Source organism: Toxorhynchites rutilus, chromosome 3 (genome assembly GCF_029784135.1).
Source record: "Toxorhynchites rutilus septentrionalis strain SRP chromosome 3, ASM2978413v1, whole genome shotgun sequence".
Lineage (NCBI taxonomy): Eukaryota > Metazoa > Arthropoda > Insecta > Diptera > Culicidae > Toxorhynchites > Toxorhynchites rutilus.
Window position 1 is genome coordinate 67,395,276 of NC_073746.1, and position 23,664 is coordinate 67,418,939.

At 39.0% G+C, this 23,664-nt stretch overlaps 1 protein-coding gene and 2 non-coding genes across 3 annotated transcripts in view; 2 read left to right on the forward strand and 1 right to left on the reverse strand.

Moving 5' to 3' along the window:
- The window catches only part of LOC129774927 (centaurin-gamma-1A), a 478,174-nt gene that overhangs the window by 33,938 nt on the left and 420,572 nt on the right, over window positions 1–23,664 (forward strand). The window lies entirely within an intron of this gene.
- Trnay-gua (transfer RNA tyrosine (anticodon GUA)) lies at window positions 4,339–4,449 on the reverse strand. Its single transcript has 2 exons — window positions 4,413–4,449; window positions 4,339–4,374 (listed from the first exon to the last, which is right to left on the reverse strand). It is a non-coding gene; the product is annotated as a tRNA-Tyr (tRNA).
- On the forward strand, window positions 4,601–4,705 carry Trnay-gua (transfer RNA tyrosine (anticodon GUA)). The gene is made up of 2 exons: window positions 4,601–4,637; window positions 4,670–4,705. It is a non-coding gene; the product is annotated as a tRNA-Tyr (tRNA).

Here is a 23,664-nt window from a genome sequence, read left to right on the forward strand (position 1 = left end):
TATTTAAATTTTTTCGCATTGATTTCAAAAAAGTGCAAAAACAGATTTCTTGTAGTGTTTGAAAAAAATCATATGTAATTTTGCAAAGATTGCAATAAGTTCTAATGTTAGCAGGCAAATTTTTAGCCTAGTGTATCCCTAAAACAACTGTTACACGATCAGTATTTTTTTTAGCCGATCGATCAAAGTTTGTAGTAAATTAAGAAGCACTTCAACGCATATTGTACCAGAAGTTCAAAATACTATGCGTACTCTCAGAATGAACGATTCGTTTCCATGAGTTTGTGGGTGAGGAGTGCATGTATGTTTGGGGATGTGTATGTATATGTGTGAGCAGAGATGCCAACCTTCCGGATTTTTCAGGATTTCCCAGACTTTTTAACACGCTCCCTGATATCCTGACGAACACTCAATTTATCCTGATTTTTCTGAAATGATCCTGATTTTTCCTGATTTTTGTACTCTTTACATTATTTGTAATAAATATACTGGTTTCCATGTCTAAGTTTTCTGTCATGATAGTTCTCCGGTTCGCACTTGTATATATCTTACATTAAGTTAAATTCTCTAGACGCAAAGTTATACTTTTTTCATCTCTACCCTCAATTGTTTCTTGGCTTTTCAAAACAGTGCTATAAAATTTCATGAAGCCAGATTGTCTGACGAATTTATGAAATTACAACAAGATTAAGTTTGAGGAACAACATTACTTTATTGAGGATAATGTGTATGTAGATGTAATCCCAGAGTTATTAATGTAGGAATATGTTTCAGAGTGTAAAATTACTCAACCAGTATTTACCGAGTGATGATGACAGAAGGATGGTAAACAGTCGTTGGATAGTGCGTATCAGATAAAAGATAACGAAGTGGAACGAGATATGATGAAAACCACCCTCTTTGATCCTAGACGAGATGCCTCCTGTGTTATGTATGGATGAAATAAAGAGAAAAGAACTCACCAATGTAATATAAGATAATTACCAATACCGAACACAATTATCGATTTTTCTCATCAGTAAAAACATGTTACTTTAATTTAGAGAAAACATATTTGAAATGGAAAGGTGATTTTCTTTTATAATTTTTACTTTCTGAGTGTTTGTTCAACCCAATGCGAATTTTCATTGGACTAACAACACATAATACTATATGTAGAGCATATGGGAAATCACTTTTTCTGATATTTCTTCACTTTTCCTATCTTTCTCGCCGTATAAACTTTCCTTGGGTGAAAATGAACACAACAAAACATACAGCTTAAACCGTTCTCGAGCGGGAACATACCTTGGTTTTTATTTATGAACATTGAAATAAATCGTTTCATATTTCAATTCATTTTTAATACAACTGCTACCATATACAACTTTACACTTACATTTGTGCTAAATTTTTCACAATACACGATCGGTCATTGATATGAAATCTCACAAAGCAACCAACTTTGAAGTTTCAAATTTCAATTTTATTTGCTAGAATTAATCGTATCACTCACCTTACTTCAATATAAAAATGCCCCCGACTTGCATATATTTGCAATGCTGATTTCCCTCGGGCACCTTGGTTTTGATGTCTCTGTTAGGGAACACTTTTCGGTGAGAACAAAAGCTCCCCCTACTTTCATGTATTTTCAATGTCGATTTCCCCCAGAAAGCTTGATTTTGATGTCTCTGTTTGGGACCCGCCGCATGTGTCGTCAATTTCGACCAATCAGAAGTGGGTATTTCCGTTAGGATAGGGGTTGAGATTTTTCAATTATTCGATAGTTAGTTACATGTTATATATTATTTTATTCAATGTGAAAAATTGTTATAGAGTGCCGAAATCGTTTGATGCAAAAATCTCATCAATCCATCATGAAATGACTGAGCAATAAACGTTTGAAATTGGACATTTTTCACGATGCGAACGATTTTCGTTTTTCAATTTGTGTTCCCATATGTTCCCGAAAGATTAGATCTACGTCAAAAATATATATACACCCAATCTATTAATGGAAACATATTTAAGATCCATCAATTTGACCTAAATGGTTTAATTTTCTGTTACGATGTTTGGATTTTTACTAGCTGACCCGACAAACTTCGTCTCGCCCAAAATTTATTTTTCGTTATTACATCCACGTTTTTTTGCTAAGCGCACGTTCATGGGTCCAATCGCAGAACTGTTCATTGATTGATCTTCTAATCTACCCTATAAAATTATTTTTTACTATAATATTTCAGTACTTCTACCAAACCTTGACATTATATCAGATTATTTTCAGACACAATTTTCGTGTAAGATTTTTCATACATTTGCAAATAACATGTTTCTCCGTTACATGGAATAAATGCTTGATACAGAAAATATGATAGAATGAAGACAGTGCTAAATCGGACAATTCTTTCTCGAGTTTTGCTCTTATCAACACATTCGGCGATCCATTTTTAGTTATATAGATAGAAGACGATATAGAAGTGAGTTTTATCACAACAAAATCCATTTCCACCTTCGAACAAAGAATAATTTCGCTACCGCAAACATCAAATGGACTAACAGCACTTGTCACTCTGTAATTGTAGAACACATGCGAATTGAAATTTTCGAATTTTCCCATTTTTCTTCAGAGTTTTCCGAAAATTTTCAATTGTCATGTTTGGTTGAAATATGTGCATTATTTTTATGGGACTCCCTCCCTTTTCCAGATGAGGAAGAGGTGCCATACCATCATAGAAACATTTCTCGTACCCAAAATCCCTCACATTCCAAATGTGGCCCCATTTGCTTGATCAGTTCTCGGGTTATGCAGAAGGTTGTGTTTCATTCGCATGGCAGCCGCATGCGCATAGAAACGTTTATTGCACCCTAAAACCTCCATATGCCTAATTTGGTTTCATTTGCTTCATTAATTCTCGAGAAATGCTGAAATTTGTGTCCCTTGGAGAGGGAGGAGGGGTCTCGAACTATCATAAGAACCTTCCCCGACCCCAAAAACCCCTACATACCAATTTTCATGTCGATCGGTTCAGTAGTTTCCGAGTCCATAAGAATCAGACTGATAGGCAGACAGAAATCCATTTTTATATATATAGATAGATTGTACGCCCTATAACTTCCTGTTTAACGTAGTCCTACGTTAACCCTTCGTAAATAATTTCTTTCGAGTAGTCGAGTTTGATTCTAAATCCTGTATAAAAACTCATTAGTGGCATTCTATTATTAATTTATTTATAATTATAAGGTGAATTTTTCGCTTGGGGAACTTTAGTGACCCCACTCCGTCCTTCATGATATAAAATGGACTCCGTACTCGAAGGGTGAAAGGGGGACAATAAACAGTTATGGAGTTCTTCTGTAAAAAATGCCCAAAGTTAAAAAAGTGATACCATATACATCATTGCAATCTAACGTCTATCTTGAGAATTCTCTTAAACTGTGAAAATTCGAACACAAAATCATTAAATGATGCCTCACCACACAGCAATCCGACATCATTTTAATTAGGTTCTGCAATTAAATACCGCAGATCATTGCCCGTTGTTATGAAGGTCCAGGTCTAGTTTCTCACCACAAACAAAGCCAAAAGCTACCAACGCAACATTATATCATTCTGCCGACGATGGCAAGACAACCTCCCAGGCAAGGAAAAACATGGCACATAGTTCGGCCCTAGATTCTAGAATCAGCCCGGTCGGCATCAACGACGGTGGCGGCGGTGGTGGGTTATGAATTTTTAATTCCATTTTATTGATTATCTCATTTCGCGCCGCTTCCACATCGACCGGCCTGGCAAGGCAAGGCAAGGTTCATGGGGCTCTCTATTCTAGACATAATAGCAGAAATCAGACCTCCACTTCCCCCGCCATGGGGAGGGCTCTCGGGTGGTCCGGACGATGATGTCAACGGGCAAGTGAATAAACACCGCTTCTCTATGCCCCGGTCGGCGGCTTGCCAGAGTTGCCGTGCTTTGCGTCATGCAATATCGATCGATTTCCCTTCTACTACCGATCCGTTGGAGGCTGGTGGTGGTCTGTTAGTGGACGCGCGAAGAGCAGAGGGCTTTTGATGGTTGGCAATGTACGAAGCACTTAACAGGACAAGTGAAAATTGATCCAGAAATGATACTGTTTTGTGATGTCGTTCATTGTGTGGAAGTTCTATCGGTGTTTAAAGTTGTCACGATGAATATCGGATGAGACAACGTTTGCTTCAGACTGCCAGATGTAACGTGAGTTGAGGTATATGTGTTCTAGCCATATCATGTCTGATAATATGAAACTTGACGTTAGTCGATATTATTATCTGTAATTCGATGTAAAGAACAAAATTACATATTGTTAAGTGGAAAAAATAAGTTCCTTCGAGCCGGATTTGAACCAGCGACCTATGGATCACTGATCAATTTATACTAACTTTAAGTAAGCTCTCTTCTACAGTCCACCGCTCTACCAACTGAGCTATCGAAGGTCCACGCACCGTCCATCGAGTTTGGTTCATTTTTTTATGATGACCACTCCACAGAGTTGTCTGTCGGCCACGCAAAAAGTGAAAGGCATTCAAAGTGCATTCATGGCGCAAAAAAAAAGCGCCGAGCTTTCAAGCAACATTTGAGCGTGTGCCTTCGATAGCTCAGTTGGTAGAGCGGTGGACTGTAGAGGAAGACTTACTCAAAGTCAAAACAATAGTAATCCATAGGTCGCTGGTTCAAATCCGGCTCGAAGGATGTGTTGTCTTTTTACTGTTTTAGTACTGAATGAAGATTAATCGAAAACCACTTTACCATCGAATCGAAATAGAGGACAGAAATTCAATTTCACGCCTGACGAAAATGAACGATGGGTTCGCACCCACCTATTTAGGTCGCCGATTGGCTCTGTCACCAATACGCACTAATCCGCTGGAGAGCTTAACGGCAACGTGATCAATTGGCTGATTCTTTTGCCCTACAAGTTACAGCGAGCGAAATAGGGGGCCAATAAGTGTGTAATCCTCTACTAAACGAAAGTTGCTTTTCGCCTTGAAGATAATGCTGTCGTGTATGAGATCTATTCCCGTGTGCATATTTTGCTGGTAGAGAAATAATTCCTCGCGAAAAGGAGAGTGGACCCTTCCGGCCATGAACGGATAGTTTAGTTTCGCATCGTGAAGTTATTATTATCAGGAGACTAAGACCCGGCAGTTCATGTGTACATAGCTGGTAAATGTAACACCAAGAAAAATTAGCCGCATGTTGGTGCGATGGAATTCCTTAGGGATGAGCTCTTGTTGGTTATCGTTGTTTCGCAATTTTCATGCCGTTTATGAGAATGAGGGGTAGAGGAAGAAGTTGAGTTGACGGGAGTTGTAACATATTTTCGTCCTGTAGCCTTTTCGGCTGTTTCATTGCGCTGTAAAAAGGAAACAAGTACGTGCTTAATGTTTACGGTAGCAGGAATGTTCTTCGCCAGGGGATCATTCTGGAAGATACATCCTCTACAGTATAGTTGGTCTTTGTTTTTTTTTGTAACTATCCCTGACTTTGAAAAAAAACCGTCGCAAAATGTATGTATTTTGCGCTAAAATTCGAAATAATCCCACTAATTCCCCATAGAAAATTTTCACGCAGGATCGTCCATCCGCTGCTCCGATCGTCTATTTTCCCCCGAAATATGTATTTTCATCAAGCCTCATCTGTCGTTTGCCTGACGGGGCCGGGAGTTCAATATTTCCACAATTCATCCGATCGTCTTTGATATTATTAAAATGTTGTTCCTACTATATTGGCTACCCATTGGTTTGAGACCATTTTTTGTTGTGATTATTTTTATTTTCAAAAAGGCAGATGATTTTTTGCTTCACACAACTGTAATTTAAAAACTGGCAATTCTAAAATACACTAATAAATTTCTGTTGACTACTTAATACTTCAGAATCGAAAGAAAAGTACAGGTCGGACTCGATCATATGTGATTCGGTTATATACAATTTTGAACTCGATTATATACAGTTTGAAAAGAAATATTTTTTTTTTACATTTCAAATATGACTTTTTCAGGAAAAAAATGTGGAATTTAAGTGGATATTATATGTACAGTGGGGTAAAAATCGTGATTTTTGAAGATTTTGTTTTGCCAGGAATTGTTTATATCGATATTGCAGCGAAATTAAAAAAGATAGAAATATGATGTCAAAGAACAAATTGTAGAACGATTAGAGTACTTTAATACAGTTGATAGAAACAAACAAGTTTTATATGAATTTTCAGGATAAAATTAATATTAACATATTGAAAATTACTATCTTTTAAGATTTCACTTCCGAAATGTTATTTAAATCCACTAATTTAGATGTTCCACTATTATATACTGTACTAAATTTTCTCATCTTTCAAATGGAAGCAACATAATCGTCATCTGTTGTGTACTTTTTAGTGTAGAGCTAGTTTGAGACAACGGAGTTCGAAACAGAAAAAAGTTCTATAACTCTGTTATTGTTGAAATTCGAACATATACGTAGAAGGATTTTCTTCGTCAAATATGATCGTCTATCACCTCCTGAGAGATTTTGGAAATTTTTTTTTTTTTCATGTGAGAAGAGTGTTTTCTGACTTTAAGGGGATGAATCGAAAATTAAATTCTTCTTTTATATTCAAAAAATTTACCTTTTGCTATAAAATTCCTAGTGTTTCTAGTAAAACTCATCATTATAATATCAGATTATTTTAAGACACAATTCTCGTGCAGTTTTTTCAGCCACTTGCAAATAACATGTTTCTCCGTTACATGGAATATATATTTTGTACAGAAAAAATGATAGAATAAAGACAGTTCTAAATCGGACAATTCTTTCCTCGAGTTCTGCTCTTATCAACACATTCGCAAACATCAAATGAACTAACAGCACTTGTCACTATGTAATTGTAGAACATATGGGAATTTAATTTTCCGAATTTTCCCTTTTTCCTTCAGTTTTCGGAAAATTTTCAATTGTCATGTTTGGTTGGAATATTTTTGGTTGAAATATGTGTAATATTTTTATGGGACCCCCTCTCCATTCCAGAGGAGGGAGGGGTGCCATACCATCATAGAAAAATTTCTCATACCCAAAAACCCTCACATCCCAAATTGTGCTTGATTAGTTCTCGAGTTATGTTTGTGTTTCGTTAGTATGGCAGACCTCCCTACTCCCCTCAGAAACGTGGGAGGAGTGTTGGACCACTTAAGAAATGTTTCTTGCCCCCTAAAACCTCCACATGCCAAATTTGGTTCAGTTTGATTGATTAGTTCTTGAAGTATGCAGAAATGTATGCTTCATTTGTATGGCAGTCCCCTCCATTCATTGCACCCTAAAACCTCCACATGGCGAATTTGGTTTCATTTGCTTAATTAATTCTCGAGTTATGCAGAAATTTGTGTTTCATTTTTATGGCCCGGATTGACGGCCAGGAAGGTTTTGCTGTGTGTTTGGTGGGATTGGAAGGGAATCATCCAATATGCGCTGCTCAACTGTGAGCAGCTTGACCTTTTGAAGCAAGCGATTGACCAGAAGCGGCCAGAAATGATCAATAGGAATGGTGTTGTTTTCCACCAGGACAACGCTCGGCCTCACACATCTTTGATGACCCGCCAGAAGCTACGGGAACTCGGATGGGATGTCCTATTGTACCCACCGTATATTGCGAACCAAGTGATTATCATCTCTTCCGGTCCATGCTCTTGGTGATACTAAGTTGGCCTCAAAAGAGGCTTGCGAAAACTGGCTGTCTGAGTTTTTTGCAAATAAGGTGTGGGGATTTTATAGGGAGGGGCGGTGTTAGGGAGATAATGAAGTTGCATTCTAAATGGCAACAAGTTTGCGAACAAAACGGTGCACATTTGACTTAAATTGGATGATTTAAAGTATGTTAAATAAAGCGTCAAATTTCGATCAAAAATACGACATTTCTTTTTACCCAACCCTATATATAGATTCGATGTGAAAAGAAATCCGAGACCGTATATAATCGAGTCCGCGCTGATTGAAAGAATTGAAAGAAAAGTATCTCTAAAACATTTTTTGGACTTATTTCCAACTGAGAAATATTAACATTTTCCTAAATTATGTATGTAGTGATTCTGTGTCGGTTTCATTGAGATGGAGATTTTGAATTTTAAATTTTGACTAAAGGGTGTGTCACATCAAATTGCATCACGGAAAAAACGCTGTAGAAATTTAATTTTTAGGAATTATATCTTCAGCTTTCGCTTATAATCAGATAAGAGTGTATAGATCACGTTGCCCATGCTTCACTGTCAATTTTTCATAAATTTGGAAAAATGTCGTCGAACGAAAAAGAGCGTCGTGAATTAATCCTGTGCACTCATTTCGAGAATCCGGAGTTGTCACATCGGGACATCGGTAAGATGCTGGGAATCGTCCAATCCACGGTCAGCAGAGTACTAAAACGATACTTCGAGAACCTAACCATCGACCGGAAGGTGAAGAACGGCAAAAATGGATGATCCGTCAGTGAAAAAGATCACAAGCGCGCAGTTAAGCAGTTTAGACGTGATCCGAGAAGTTCGGTCCGGGATGTCGCCAATAAGCTGAATTTGTCAAGTTCATTCGTCCAGCGGACCAAGCAGCGGGAGGGCCTGCGTACATACAAGGTTCAGAAGGCTCCTAACCGCGACGAAAGGCAAAACATTGTGGGGAAGCCGCGAGCCCGGAAGCTGTACACCGAAATGCTGACGAAGCCGCATTGCCTGGTAATGGACGACGAAACCTACGTCAAAGTGGACTTTCGTCAGCTGCCGGGCCTGTTGTTCTTCTCCGCAGAGGAAAAATTCAGCGTTCCGGAGGAGATTCGCAAGCAGAAACTATCAAAGTTTGCCAAAAAGTACATAGTGTGGCAAGCGATCTGCTCTTGCGGAAAGCGGAGCGCCCCCTTCGTGATGACCGGCACGGTAAACGGGCAGGTTTACCTTAAGGAGTGCCTACAGAAGCGCTTACTACCACTATTGAAGCAGCACGTGGGCCTGACCATCTTCTGGTCGGATCTCGCTTCGTGCCACTATTCAAAGGACGTGTTGGAGTGGTACGAAGCCAACGGGGTCACCTTCGTGCAAAAGGAAATGAACCCGCCCAACGCGCCGGAGCTTCGCCGAATAGAGAAATATTGGGCGATTATGGAGCAGGCCCTCCGGAAGAACCCAAAAGTTGTCAAATCGGAGGCGGACTTCAAGAGAAAATGGATTTCTGTTCAAAAAAAACTACAACCTGACGTTGTACAGAACCTTATGGACGGGTAAAGAGGAAGGTGCGAGCATACGGGCTTGGGCTCGAAGTATGAATAAAAAGAAAATGCCAAAAGTTGTTTAATAGTTTTTATTTTACTGTCTAAAATTTTCAAAAGGATCGGTCTACTGGGCGAATTTCTACAGCGTTTTTTTTCGTGATGCAATTTGATGTGACACACCCTTTAGTATTGAAAACCGTACTAAATTGTGATTTAAAAAAAACGATACAAAAACAAAATCTGTTTGTATAATGATTGGTTGCCTACTAACTTCGGGGAGCAGAGATTACTAGTGCCACTACGATTTTTCCCATGCGCCTTTCATTTGTGTTCGATGTTCATTTCCATTACAGTGGAAGTGGATTGTGAGACTTCTGTGTGTCAGTTGAGTGTTGAATGCGCTGATTTTATTTCGTTAAACCACATTACAAAAACGTTAAACTGCAATAAAGTTATTTGAGTAAAATAAGCAAACATAACCGACGCCATTGAAACTTATTTCAACGTTCTCTGTGACTAATACAATTCTAGATATGTAATGTGATTCAATCACTAGAAAAATCGATTCATTTCTACTATGTGGGTGTTTTTGAATCCCTCTTGCCATCCTTACAATGATTACCTAAAGGGATTGAAAGTTCGTCAAAGTGGAACTGTGATGGAAGTCCATTAGGGTGCCAATGAAAATGGTCATCTCGAATTTTTGAACAGGACTTCCTGCAAAATGTTGATTCCCGCGAAAAAATACTCTTTGCAAAATTTCAGCTCAATCGGACTTTATTTACTAGTGCCACAAAGACGTCAAAGTTTGTGTTTTTTTTTGAAAATCGTTAAATCACCTAAGTTATGGTATAACTTTCGGGCCGACTTGTTTGCGCTTCGTTTCGGCTTCTTCTGTTTTTCTCTAGGCGTCGCTTGACTTCTTGTTCTGACTCGGTCAACATTACACTCCGATGTTCCCACCTCCTTGGTCTCATCTCAAACAAAAGCACACTTGTTGCGGACAAAAGCAAGATGGTTTTCTTGTTAAGGTTTCTGTGTACACAGTGTTCAGAATATCCTTGTTTTCGTTTCCTCAAGAAAACTTCCAATTCGCGTTACGAACTTCCGCCAACTAAATCAGTGCAATGTTAGGGACATTGTGCCACTTGTGGACGATTTTTTTTGCACGTTTCCGTGGAAATGCTACGGATTTCCACTAAAAATACCGCAACTTGTGTTTCAACAAGATTTAAGCTTGAAATGTAGAAAATAAAAGGCGGGTGGGTAATGTCGGTGACATAACCGGAGTGACGTAGGACTATACAAAGGGGACAGGTTTTGCTAAATATATATTTTAAATATATTGTTTTATTTTCTTCTCCTACGTGAATACCTACCTATCTACCACAAAAATAGATTAGTTTACTGTTTACTCTTTATGAACATGTTGGGGGTTCTGAAAAGAACCTTTGGTGTTGTGTTTTTGCGTTTTTTTTTTACAAACTTGATTCTTGATTTTTTCTGAAGGCTTTGTACTTATTAAATGTTCAACGTCGGGCATCTTTCAGCGTATACACATATCGTACAATCAAAATGATGGCTGTGATAGGGAATGCATAGGTGGTCATCAGCTCGTTCATTATCATATATTTCACTATTGAGCACATTACCGTACATTAAGCTGTGGTTTCGGAGACGAATGAATTGTAAAATTTGTAGTCTCCGCAAACAAAGTAAATAAAATTGAAAAAGAACTGAGGTTTTGGAGACGAACTCTACGATCTGTCGAGAAATAAACGAGCTATAAGCGTTCTGAAAAACCAACAGTAAATACAGGGACGGATGACCTTCGGATTAAAGTCCTTTAAAATAACAACAGAGCAGCAGGAAATACATAGCTCATCGTGTTGCTCCTTTGTTATTTCTCTATGCAATGCAGATGTAACGTCAGTCAATTTTCAACATCAGTTATCAACCAAAGAAAGCAGTTCTTGCTACCGAGAAAATTCGTTAATGCCATCCTGCATACAATGTGTTGTAATTTGAAGCCACTTTTAATTAGGAAACCATACATGGGTTTGTGAAAACTGAATGATCAATTTAAAAGACCCCAACCACCAATAAGTTCAAGAACAAGCTTAAACAAAAAAAAAACAGTTTATATTATATGTCATATTATGTCACTTTAGAATGCATTGGTATTGTGAAAAACTTTTAATAACTCTTATTTGAAAGGTTTAATGGCCCTGAAAAGCGCCGTGTTTTACGGTGGCTGGTTTTGTCACCAAAGCAGTCTGTATAAACAAACTTTTTCCTTCATCTACCTGCTGCCGTTTTGCAATTGCGTTTGCCACTCGCTGAAACTAGTTGTTGCCTTGATGAGCGCCGAACCGAAGCTGCTCTGTTCTTGATGCGTGTTTTCTGATTGTCGTGAGCAGCTTTGCAAGCCAACTCGAGCACTCCGACGGCCGAAACTCTATAATCGCTGTTAGGTATACTGGTGCTCCGGCACCAATCCGTTCGGCCTAGTTACCCTTGCGGAGCAATCAGTGAATGCGACCAATAGGGAACTGGAGACCTGCACGGTTTGAGTGAAATTTTGCCTTTCCCTTAACTTGTCCTCCTTTGTTACGTCCACACGTCCACGTTGCTGCTTGTTTTCTTTTTATGATGTGATGCGATGCGATGTTAAACGATGCCGTACAACCACACTGGTTTACGGTTTGAAAGAAAATGAGATATTTTTTTGAGGTCCGCGCGTCTTGTACTCTAGCGGTACACACTCACAGGATAGAGACAAATCGGCAGACTCAGCCAAAGGGGTGAGTCCAACGAGACGAACGAATGAGCGTTAAAAGGCAGCGATGGCAAAAAAATACATTCATTACGATTTGTTCGCTCGTTGGATTCACATGCAGGCAAAAAGGATCCTTTTCAGGATCAAGAAATTATCTTCAATCTAAAGAGTTTATTGTTTTGTTATCACTCGATATCCCCATCTTGTTCGGCTAAACCTTTCTGTTTAGCGATTGCGTTTGCCACTCGCCACAGCTTTCACAGTTGGAAAATTTCTTCCCATCCAGCTTGTGACATATTGTACAATAAATTACATTCAATGGCACGTCGCATTACCACCACTCAGTGTCGGATTGGAGGTAATTTTAACCTGTAATTGAACATTTGCGATGACAGTGGTACAGTGTCGACTTTCAATGTGGGGTCATAGTTTGGACCCCGAACTCTATGTTTACAAAAATGTCCAACTAAATATGTCGCATTACATGTCCGTCCAATTAGCTAAATGTCGAGATAAGTGTAAATTACTGTACTTTCAATCTAGAAGCAATTTAAGAATTGGTAAAAATCAATAAGCTCAGAACAACTGCCAAATTCACATACTCATCATATCCTGGCAAACAAATTATGAAAAAATCAATTTGTGTTTTATTACTGTTTTGGATATTGTTTTAGAAAGCATTGAACTGTATTTCCTAAACTCTTTTTTGGAAGGTTTAATGGCCCTGAAAAGCGCCTTGTTTTATGGAATGGTTCCAATTTAGAAAACTTAGTAATCGTGGTTTTGAAAAAACCATTTCGAACGCCCTCGATGCCGCCTTGTTCTGGATTTGCCACCAATGCAGATTGTATAAAGAACAAACTTTTTTCTTCCGCTACCTGCTGCCGTTTTGCGAATGCGTTTGCCACTCACTGCAACTGCCTGTTGTTGTCTTGATGTCCACCGAACCGAATGTGTTCTGTTCTGAATGCGGGTTTTCTTATCGTCGCGAACAGCTTTACCAGCTAACTCGATCACTTCCGCGGCCGAAACTATATAACGCCGGCTAGGTGGACTGGTGCACTGGTACTAACGCGCTCGGCCTAGTTACCCTTGCGGGGAACTCCAGATCAACACGGTTCGAGCGGGATTTTGCCTTTCCCTTCACTTTTCCTCCTTTACCATGTCCAGACATGGCTGCTTGGGTTGGTTTGTTGATGCGTTGTGATGCGAACCGATGTGGTGTACGGTTTGAATGAGAAGATCGTTACGGCAGCGGAGCGAGGATTTTTAAGCTGACTGGCTTGCTCGAGAATTACGCATGTGAGAGACTGCGACCAATGTTTCGTTAATTTTTTTTCTTTTTCCTTTCCAATCGTGCTTCATTCTATTTCGCTGCTGCTCTGGTTGCCCGTTTTGGTCGGTACGATTTGAGGAGCACAAAATGGACCAATCAAAAATGGGCACATAGTGCATTTGGACAATGCTTGATATTTCACAATTATTCAATTATTTAACTCAAGAAAAATGAAATGTTATTCGTTATGATAGTTGCGTAGATATATTTCCTATCAATTGATGCAAAAACCTTTGCGATCCATTGAGAAATGCTCGAGTTATAAGCGTTCCAAATCTTGCATTTTTTCCTACTTGTTCACTGCCTAGATTTCCATTTCACCCCCTATATCTTCCGGTTAGACGTAGTCCTACGTCAATACACTTAGTGCTTAGACGTTCTTAGACAGCCTGTTACTATGAACCATGTCCAGTGTTACGAAAATGTAAAATTTAAATTTGGCGAGGTGCAGAAAATCTGCGCGGATGAATAACGAAAAATAAACACTAATATTGAATTGATTTGAACTCGAATCAACACATTCGTGTAGCAGAACTCGTCGTTCGACGGAAACTCCTTTCATCTTCCAGCATAAAATCCAATTTTCCAAATTCCGCCCGTTAGGAATTCACCCTGAGGGGTGCACCACGTGTAACGATTTCCATAAGAATATAAGTAAAACAAAAAGAACAAAATCATTGCCTTGCTCGTTAACGCTTTATGCAAAACGGAAGCGCAGCACACAAGAGACCGAACGGAAATACATCTAGCCCGCCGTCGCCGCCACCCTTCTCTCCTCCCGCTGACGACAACTCACCAAGCAGAACACTAAAGATGAAGATGACGACGTCTGCATAAATGGCATATTCCCCAATGCATTTCATCCCCTCGGGGGGGAGCAGCATATGTAGCCCTCCGAGCACGCGACATCGTTTCATATGCATGCACATTCGACGCTTATCGCCCCGACGACGTTCCAGTTCCGTTGCTGGTTTTAGAAGTGTCACATCACTTCTCTATTAAACCACTCCAGAAGCATTGACGAAGCACTCAAAAAAATGTGCCATATGTTAGTACCGGAAATGAATCGACAGGTCGTGTGTGGGTGTGTGAGTATGTAAACGCGTCGAGAGGTTTGTGAAGGAGGAAATAAACGATGTACGTGAGAGGAATCGATTCCAGCAGGAAGGTGTCAATTGCTGAATGACGAAGTGTAATAAAATTTATTCCATAAGTAGATACTAAGTGGCTCACGGATACGCTTTCATGCAGATCTCGTAAATCAGCATCGGCCATAAAATCACACCGGTAGCAAGTGTGCAGCACTGCGTCGTGATGACAGCACTAAATAATGCTGCGGAACTTTCGATTTCAACGCCACACCACCTGCATTGAGTCAAGTCCGGGTGAGATTCCACCTGCAGCGGGACAAAACATTGTGTCTTCAATGCCAATTTTTGCTGTTCAGCAACTTCCTTCTTCCTCCCTGGTGAAACGTTTCTTTCTACTTTTTATCTCGTTTTCTCGAGGAAAAAAATCTGAGAAACATGCTGAAGCTGGTACCTCTGCCCCAAAACGGTACATCCAAAGCCTTGCTGCTGCAGTTCACACATACACACTTCCATCGTCACCGTTGGTGGTATGGGTGCCCACCGGTATGAATATGCGGGGGACCTCCGTTCGAAAAGGACACAGCTATTCACTTGATGCAGATCTTGTTAGTCATTGCCATCATCATCTCGTCGCTGTTGGCGGTGTGCACTAGGAGTGCCCTAGTTTAGTACAAGTGAAAAAAAAAGCATGAAAACGAAAGCATTGGACGTGCATACACATGCATAGCCTGTGCGATAATGTGCAGAGATAAAAAAAAAGTACATCCAAAAAAACGGTGGGTTTCTCTGTAAACTGGCGGGGGTCTTGAGAGAGAGAGAACGTCCGACTATATTGTAGCGTATAATTGGGTATGAATGATTTATTTCCTTGGCGTGCGTTGGTTCCGGACTGCTGCAGCTCCATGTTAATCATATGTACCTGTTTGCTTCGAGAACTGAGATAATATGTGAAATGTTTGAAAAAGGACATGCATAATGTAACGGACACGAATTCTAAAATCTAGAATTTCTTCTCATTCACAAGCGAATCTAACTTTTTTATGTCATTTAAATTAAATTGGTGTTCTTCATATGCATATGACTGAGCAACAATAGTTGTTAATATAAACGCTCTGTTTGTAGAAAATCGGGAAGTGTAATATTTCATGTGTATTTTTCACCATCGATGGTTTCTTAACTCCGTAAAATTGAAATCATCTGTAAGAAATATCAGTTTTAGCTTTGAATTAGGTTTTTATTTATAAATTCAATCATTCAGAATAGGCGATTGCCTTATGCTGCTCCAGAAAAGATAATAGTTTGTAACCAAACGTTGGGTTACAATAATGAATTTGGTGGGAAGGCCAACCGTGGGTTTGGATTTTACCGATATTGTACAAAAAAAAAGTAAAATATTTGTTTGTGATGTATTGTCATATGAGAAATCAGCAGTCGATGTCCACAATTTGTGTTTGACCTTTCTCAGTTTCTCATGTGACAATATGTGTCTCATATGACATATATGTGTCTGTAATTAATTGTAGTAGTAAAAGATGACGTATGAGTCCCATCGTCTCTACATATTCTTCTCCATTCATTCTTCAATTCAACCATAAAAATCATGATTACTGCTATATATATGAGGCGTCCCTCAATTAGCTAACAAACCAACGATCTTTCAACTTTTAAGCAAAGTTCAAAGAGGCCGGTTGTTATGGTACTATAGAGTAGTCGACTCTGCATTTATTTCAGTCTATAACTCTCTTCTATAGAGAAGAGAAAAACGTTACGAAATAAATCAGATCTACTACTACTTATAACGAGAGTATATTCAGCCGCCGTTACGATGGCTGCGTACTTTATTTCACTATTGTTCATAGACTGACGGTATGACGGTTTGTGATCGACAACTCACAATGATCGTGTTAAATAAGCTGGTACGTGCACGTCAGCACGTGCTGATTCTTGTAGGTATTAAAACGAAATATAGGAGAATGTGATGACGATTGAGTTTAATTAACTTGGTTTTATGTGCGCGGCAGGCCATACTCCCGAACGTTTGCCTTGAGGATCCTCGAGTTCATATGAAGAAGAACCCAATTTGGTCCTGATGCGGCACGGAAGAAATTGACGTCCATACTTGGCGTTATAATGCTGCACAGCGTTCGATGGATTCATGTTCCGGCGATATGCCAGCTGACCTTCCACGAATGGTTTCGTATACTGACGATGACGGAGATTATAAATATGTTTGGACGACTGATATGCCTTCTGGAGGTTACGTGAAACCAGTTCATATATTTTCGGAAGCATTAATTTGCGTCGATCTTCAATTTCCTCGGAAGAGATCGATTGCTGGTGACGTGCCAACTTGTGGTCAGTTCCTGCTTCAGCCAACTCGTGACCATGAGTTATAAAAAATGGCGTGAACCCTGTTGACGAATGGACACTCGTATTGAGTATCGCTTCCACTTCGGGTACTCTTGTATCCCAGCAGCGTTGGTCCTTCTTCACGTATGTTCTGATTGCTGCATTGATAGTCCTGTTTACCCTCTCAACGGGGTTCGCCTGTGAATGGTAACGGGAGTTCAGCCAGTGAGTGATACTGAATCGATCAATGAGTTCCTTGAATTCCTTCGAAAGAAAGCTGCTCCCATTATCTGTGATTATAATTTCAGGGACAGAATTTTTGAGGAACCACTGATCTTTCAGAATCGTACACAAGACTGAACTACTGATAGCTTTCACAGGCTGAATCATCACCCATTTCGAGAAGTAATCAGAAACTACCAATAAATGCAGGTTACCCCGTCGACTACGGGGAAGGGGGCCAATAAAATCAGCTGAGATGATTTGCCAGGGTCTATTCGCTAATCTCATACCTCCCATTCCAGGTACTATCGGAACAGAAGCAGCTTTAACTTCTTTACACGTCCCACACTGGCGGACATAATTACGAATATCGACAGTCATCCTTGGCCAATAGAAACGTTGACGAATTCTGGCGAGCGTTTTGTCGTATCCAGGATGGAAGCAAAAATCGTGATGTTCCTCGAGGATTGTCGGAATTTTCTCGACAGGAGGAATCAATTTCCACTCAAAGCGTGATTCATATGGTATGTCACGAGCGGTAACAAATTTGTACAAATAATTTCTTCCATCCTAAAATAAACGAATTTGTCTGGATTATCCCTCACCTTATTCACCAGGAAAGTGTACCACGACTGTGTAGGCTCGATTACCGCAGCAATACTTCGTGACAGGGCATCAGGTACGACATTGTCTTTACCTTTGCGATGAATTACAGTCATGTCGTATTGCTGCAAATTTAAGGCCCATCTACTACAGCGTGATCCTACCTTCCATTTGGTGTTTAAGATGTGCGTTAATGCTGACGAATCCGTGACCAAGGTGAAGTGGTAGCCTTCCACATATCCCCTAAAAGCGTCTATGGCCAGAATTGCTGCCAAAGCTTTCTTCTCGGCAGCATGATCATTTTTCTGAGGGGTTGTAAGTTTGTGCGAGTAATACGCGATAACCCGCTCTACATCCCCTTGTTGCTGGGTAAGAACACCTGCAACTGCAACATCGCTGGCGTCAGTTTGAATTACAAACTCTTGGTCAAAATCAGGACTGCCAAGAATGGAAGCGGAAATAAGAAGCTCCTTTATTTGGCGAACCGCGGTGTTTTCTTGTTCTGCGTTTTAATAGGTTATTGTGTAAATCTTGTTTTCCGCCATTCCGTCAGTGATTTTGTAACGCGCTTTTCCACCAAAAAGTTCACCATTTCGTGCTGTGTTCCGCGTCGCCAGAGATCCCTCAACAGACGACCCAAGCTGCGTTGAAAGAACCAGCTTAAACAAGAGAAAAAACTATCAAGTTTCTTCCGCAGACTTCCTAGTTAATTTTCTGGTTCATGCTTCCGTCTGTAAATAAAATGTCGCTTTTCAGTCCACAGATGCATTGCTTGCCAGAAAAGGAACTGTTTGAAAAATTTCCATTACTTGAATTTACTTTTTCATTACTTGATTTTACATTCTCCTGGGACACTATTCCGGTCCACCGAGTCGTACAATTCCTGCCCAGGAATTTATGCGAAAACTAACAGTATATTTCGTCTTCCATAATCACACAGTCATATTCTGTTATCAAATTTTCGCAGTTTCCTCAAGCCTTTGTATTCCGACCAAGCACTTCCTAATCCAACTTAAACTTCCTTAAAACTTCCTAATCCAACTCTTTATTTCGATTTTTGAACGTAAAATTGGGAAAAATTTGCCTTTTTTCCCCTTCCCTCGATGACAGTTTCGGGTTCTGCTAGAAAAGACCCACTTTATTTCGTGTATTGTGCAGAGATATTTTTGTTTTCATAGGTGACACATTCAATCACAGGTGATCATACATTCTATCGTATATATATATAGGGAATTTGTGTTTTTAAAGATTTATAAATTTATATTATAGCCTTTAAAATAGGTCCTTTCTGACACAACACACTTTCTCCAACAAACAATCCAGTCATTGAAACACCTTTTATACCCGTATGCAGGAATTGCCTACTGTTTAGGCAGCGAATTCGTTTTTATGTCTTCAACGTTGTCTAAACGGTCCCAACGAAGCGCTGATTTGAGTTTCGGGAACAGGAAAAAGTTTCGGAAACAGGAAATAATATCACGTCTCGTCGCCATAAATTATACGTTAGATGAACGTGGGATCAGAATTTAATCGTTCAGCCACATGATTTAGATAAATTTTTTGAAGAAAATTTAGCTCCTTTGGCACTAGTCGTGCTGCGACTTTTCTCATGCCCAAAACATCATCCAAAATATGACGAACGATCTCATGAGAGATATTCCTTTTATTTTGTCGGTGTTTTCATCAGTTGATGAGGTGAATGGTCTTCCTCGATGTGGAAAATCGTTTGTCTCTTCTCGGCTGCCTTTGAATGTTTTATACCATTCAAACCTCCGTATTTTTAACCATTATTGTAAATTTATTTACACTTCAATCCTTTTTTGGCACCGCATAAAAACAACAATGTATTTGTTTCATGCAAAAGTAAAGAAGCACTCTCGCCAGACGTTGTTTCCATTTTACCAGACCCGTTGTTCCCATTTTACCAAATTTGGCCCGTTGTTTGCCTTTTTTCCACTTTTCAGTTCTTCCTGTGTTCCTCTGTAAGATCACTCAACTTCAGAAAAGAATGCTTGCTAGTTGGATTGAGATGGATCTGGGTTGGATTGCGAATGGGCTGTTTATTCTCAGTTGAAAATAGGCCGAACTTACATCACAATATTTCTTCTCTCCACATTGTCCATAAAGCAAATGCTGCATTTATTTTTTTTAGTATGGAAAAAAAAGAATCCTTCCAATTATCTTTGTTTCAAACCGATCAAATGTTGGGGAATCATAATATATAATATATAAGTGCTCCCGTGGACGAGTGGTTAGCGTCTCACATTATCATGCCGAGTGTTCGGGTTCGGTTCCCGTTCTTGCCGGGGGATTTTTCGTCACGCGCGTGTGGTCACGCGTATTCAAGAGCTTGCCCCTCGGAATATATTCAAGGTGTGTTATTTGGCTTAGGAAGTCTCATCTAAGTATTAATAAATGACGCTAGTTAATGCATACGTTGAGTCGGGAAAAGTTCCACAGGGAACGTTAACGCCATTCAAGAAGATGAAGAATGTATAGTTTTTCAAATATATTTTAGACAATTTCCGATTTGCTTGGTGTGCAAATCATCAAAATTCATTCGTGGGGAAAGTAGTTTTTAACGTTTACTTTATTTCATAAAAACGTGACCTGTTTTCAAATCCAACCAACAATCTCGTAACCTTTACAATACAGTTAATTTTTTTTTTAACAATCCAATCCTTCTGCATAATTGATGGCTGTTCGATGCGAATTGCCAATCATTGTAATCTCAAGTTGGATCTTAATAAATGCTGATGGCTGCTTGCTGGCTGGAGCGAGACTAAAGTAAAATCGCAAATTTATTTATAGTATTACTAATATCTAATTTCTCCTGTCTCCTGTCCTGTTAAACATAGTCCTACTTTAAAAGTACTTCCAACTTACACTTGCATGCTTTAAACTGAAATAAACAATCTATCCTTGCAATCTAGTATTTTTCTAATGAAATGACTATATTGAGAAGATGAAATTCCTTTGTGAAATTCAGTATATTTTATTTCATTGTTGAAAATTTTTCAATCGTCGTATTTTACTAAGCGAACAATCGTGGGCTCAACCACAAGACCCTCAGTATATTTATTGGTCTTTTTCAAGGCTAGAGACAAAAGAACGTTGTTATTTTGTACCATACGACCTATCCTATATTCCGTTCCTCACCAAAACATTTTCATTACACATTGACCCCAATCTCAATTTTGTATACTTACCTACACCACAAATTAACACAAACATTAACATCCGCACCTAACACTTTTCCGCTTGTCTCATTGGCAACTCATATAATAACACAGGCAAGCTAATATTTCCGCCTGTGATGTAACAGTATAACATTAGGGAAATTCCACTAACGACCCCGAAATTTAGCAACAGTCAGATGAATGCCAATTACGAAGCGCCAGCTGTCCCAACAGTTCTTCTTCCCATCACACGATCTTCAAGAAAATAACCGCAATAAACAAACGTACCCCGCCTGGCACGCTGACAAAAATATAAACTAAAACAATAAACCGAATTAGTTACGGATAGTAAATTCTATAACTGTAAAAGGCTAGTACGTAGATGTGGTAAGCTAGAATACAGTTGAAATTAGATCTTTATCGGAGTAACGTTGTTTACTCTCAAATATCCGAAAGCTATGGACATGTTTAAGTAATGATGACCGTTGAAGTATTCATGTTTATTAGATGGCGACCGTGACAGGTGACAGCCTCTATAATAGAAAAAAAAAACAATCGATCACTCGGCATTCGCCTGCTTCTCGCTTTGGATATTGTTTTATAATGAAACGAAAGCAACTCTTCAATCGAAACATTTTGCATATAGCTAGTCCACGGATGCACATTAAAATCATAAACTGACGATTTGTCACAGCAAATCAATGTTTTAATTACTTTAAACCAAAGAAAATAAAGTCATGACAGGGAAGTAAACATGAAAATTAAGATTCAAAAGAAACTGAAAAACGAAGAACAGTATGAGAATAAGGATTAAAATAGTAATATAACTTATATTACTATTTTTGGAATTAGAAGATAAAGATAGAAGGGAAGGTAAAAGTTAATATGAAAATGGAAATCAAAAGATGATGAAAAAAAAAAGAATATTAACTACTACTGAAAGTAATAGAAAAAATGGTATGGAGATTGACAAGAAGATGAAAATGAAGGGAAATGTGGAAATGCCAGAGTAAACGAAAATGTAATATGAATCAAGATGAGAATAAAGCTATGAATGGTGGTGAACATAAAGATGAAAATGAGTGCATTGATTTTCATCATTCTTATTTTCTTTAATTTTTCTGCCTTCTCTTTTCAAATGTGATCTACATTATAATATCTATTTTATTAAAGGAAATGAAGAAATACAGGGCGGACTCGATTGTATACAGTCTACGATTTTTTCTCACTGCATACAATTGAATGCAGTAATAATGTAGGGCTGGGGAAAAATAAATGTCGTATATTGTCAATATATGGTAACACCTAAACATATCTTGTGTTGTACTTATCGCATCGGGTCATACTATACGGCTATTTAAAGACGACAATCTGTGCTACAAGTGTCGTTTTGACAGTGTTGTGATTGTCCTTTTCAGTCTCAAGTTATAGCGCGTCAAAGATGGAGTCCACCAAGCAAGCACCTGCGAGGTAAAAATGCAACGGAGGCGGCCGAAAAAAATCGTGTAGTTTATGGACTCGATACTGTAACGATTCGCACAGCATGAAGTTGCCTTCTAATTGGAAATAAGTTTGCGAACAAAACGGCGCATATTTGACTTAAATTGGATCATTTTAAGTATGTTAAATAAAGCGTCAAATTTCGATCAGAAATACGGCATTTATTTCTCCCCAACCCTTCTTCTTGAATGGCGTTAACGTTTCCTGTGAAACTTTTGCCGTCTCAACGTATGCATTAATTAGCGTCATTTATTGATACTTAGTTGAGATATCTTAAGCCGAATAACACGCCTTAAATGTATTCTGAGGGGCAAGCTCTAGAATACGCGTGACCACAGTGCAAAGTCGAAGGAAGTTTCTTTGACGAAAAATTCCCCCGGTCAGAACGGGAATCGAACCCGAACACCCGGCATGATAATGTGAGGCGCTAAACACTCGGCCACGGGTGCACCCCGTACATTCCCCAACCCTATATAATTGAAAAAAAAATACTTCAAAAAGTTTGCTACGTAAAATGATTCTGTTGCTTCCAATTGAAAGATTAGAAAATTTTGTGCAAGACATAGTTTTGAAACATCAAATTTAGTGGATTTGAACAACATTTTGGAAGTGAAACGCATAAAAGTTGGTGGTTAATAAGGTGTTATTATTAATTTTATTCCAAAAAAATTGTAATGGGTTGTATCTAGGACACGACCGCAGTTTTCGACGTAGAACTACGGAATTATAATATTCAGTTCACTTGTTTATCACTTCGGATATTATTTTAGAATCCATCAAAATTTTTGTAGTATATTTTTAGCTTTTTATTTATTTATTACTTCAGTAGACTCGAAAGAGTCGAGTAGAGTCGAAAGCTATCAGCACTTCTAGTTTATTTGGTTCAATTCGCATCAGACTTTCTCCTTCCCACTCAGATGTCGATATCAAATGAACCCTTTTGCTCCTATATTCCGCTTGAGATGTGATCGAACCCCACAACATGCAACTTCAATGTTACCCTGCTGGTATTTGAAAGCATACTTTCATGAAATATACGTTTATCTAAATAAAAGTAGTGTATATCTTTATTCCAAAATTCTGGATACTCTTCCATATCCGCACTAGCACAAAAAAATCTCGAATGTTGTTCTTCTTTGTCGTAGCACACCTCGATACAGAGGACTTCCCCTCCTTGTATCGAGCTGTGTGTGTATGTGTGTGAAATTAGCATTAGGCTTAATGATATCCGCTCGTTGTGTTATGCTAGCTCACTCGCATCTGTGTTTTCATTCTATTCTATTTTTTGGTTTCCGCCACTGGACCTGAGAAAGGCCCTTGTGAAAAGGAACTCTATTCCATACTCCTCCTCCACCCGATAAGAAAAC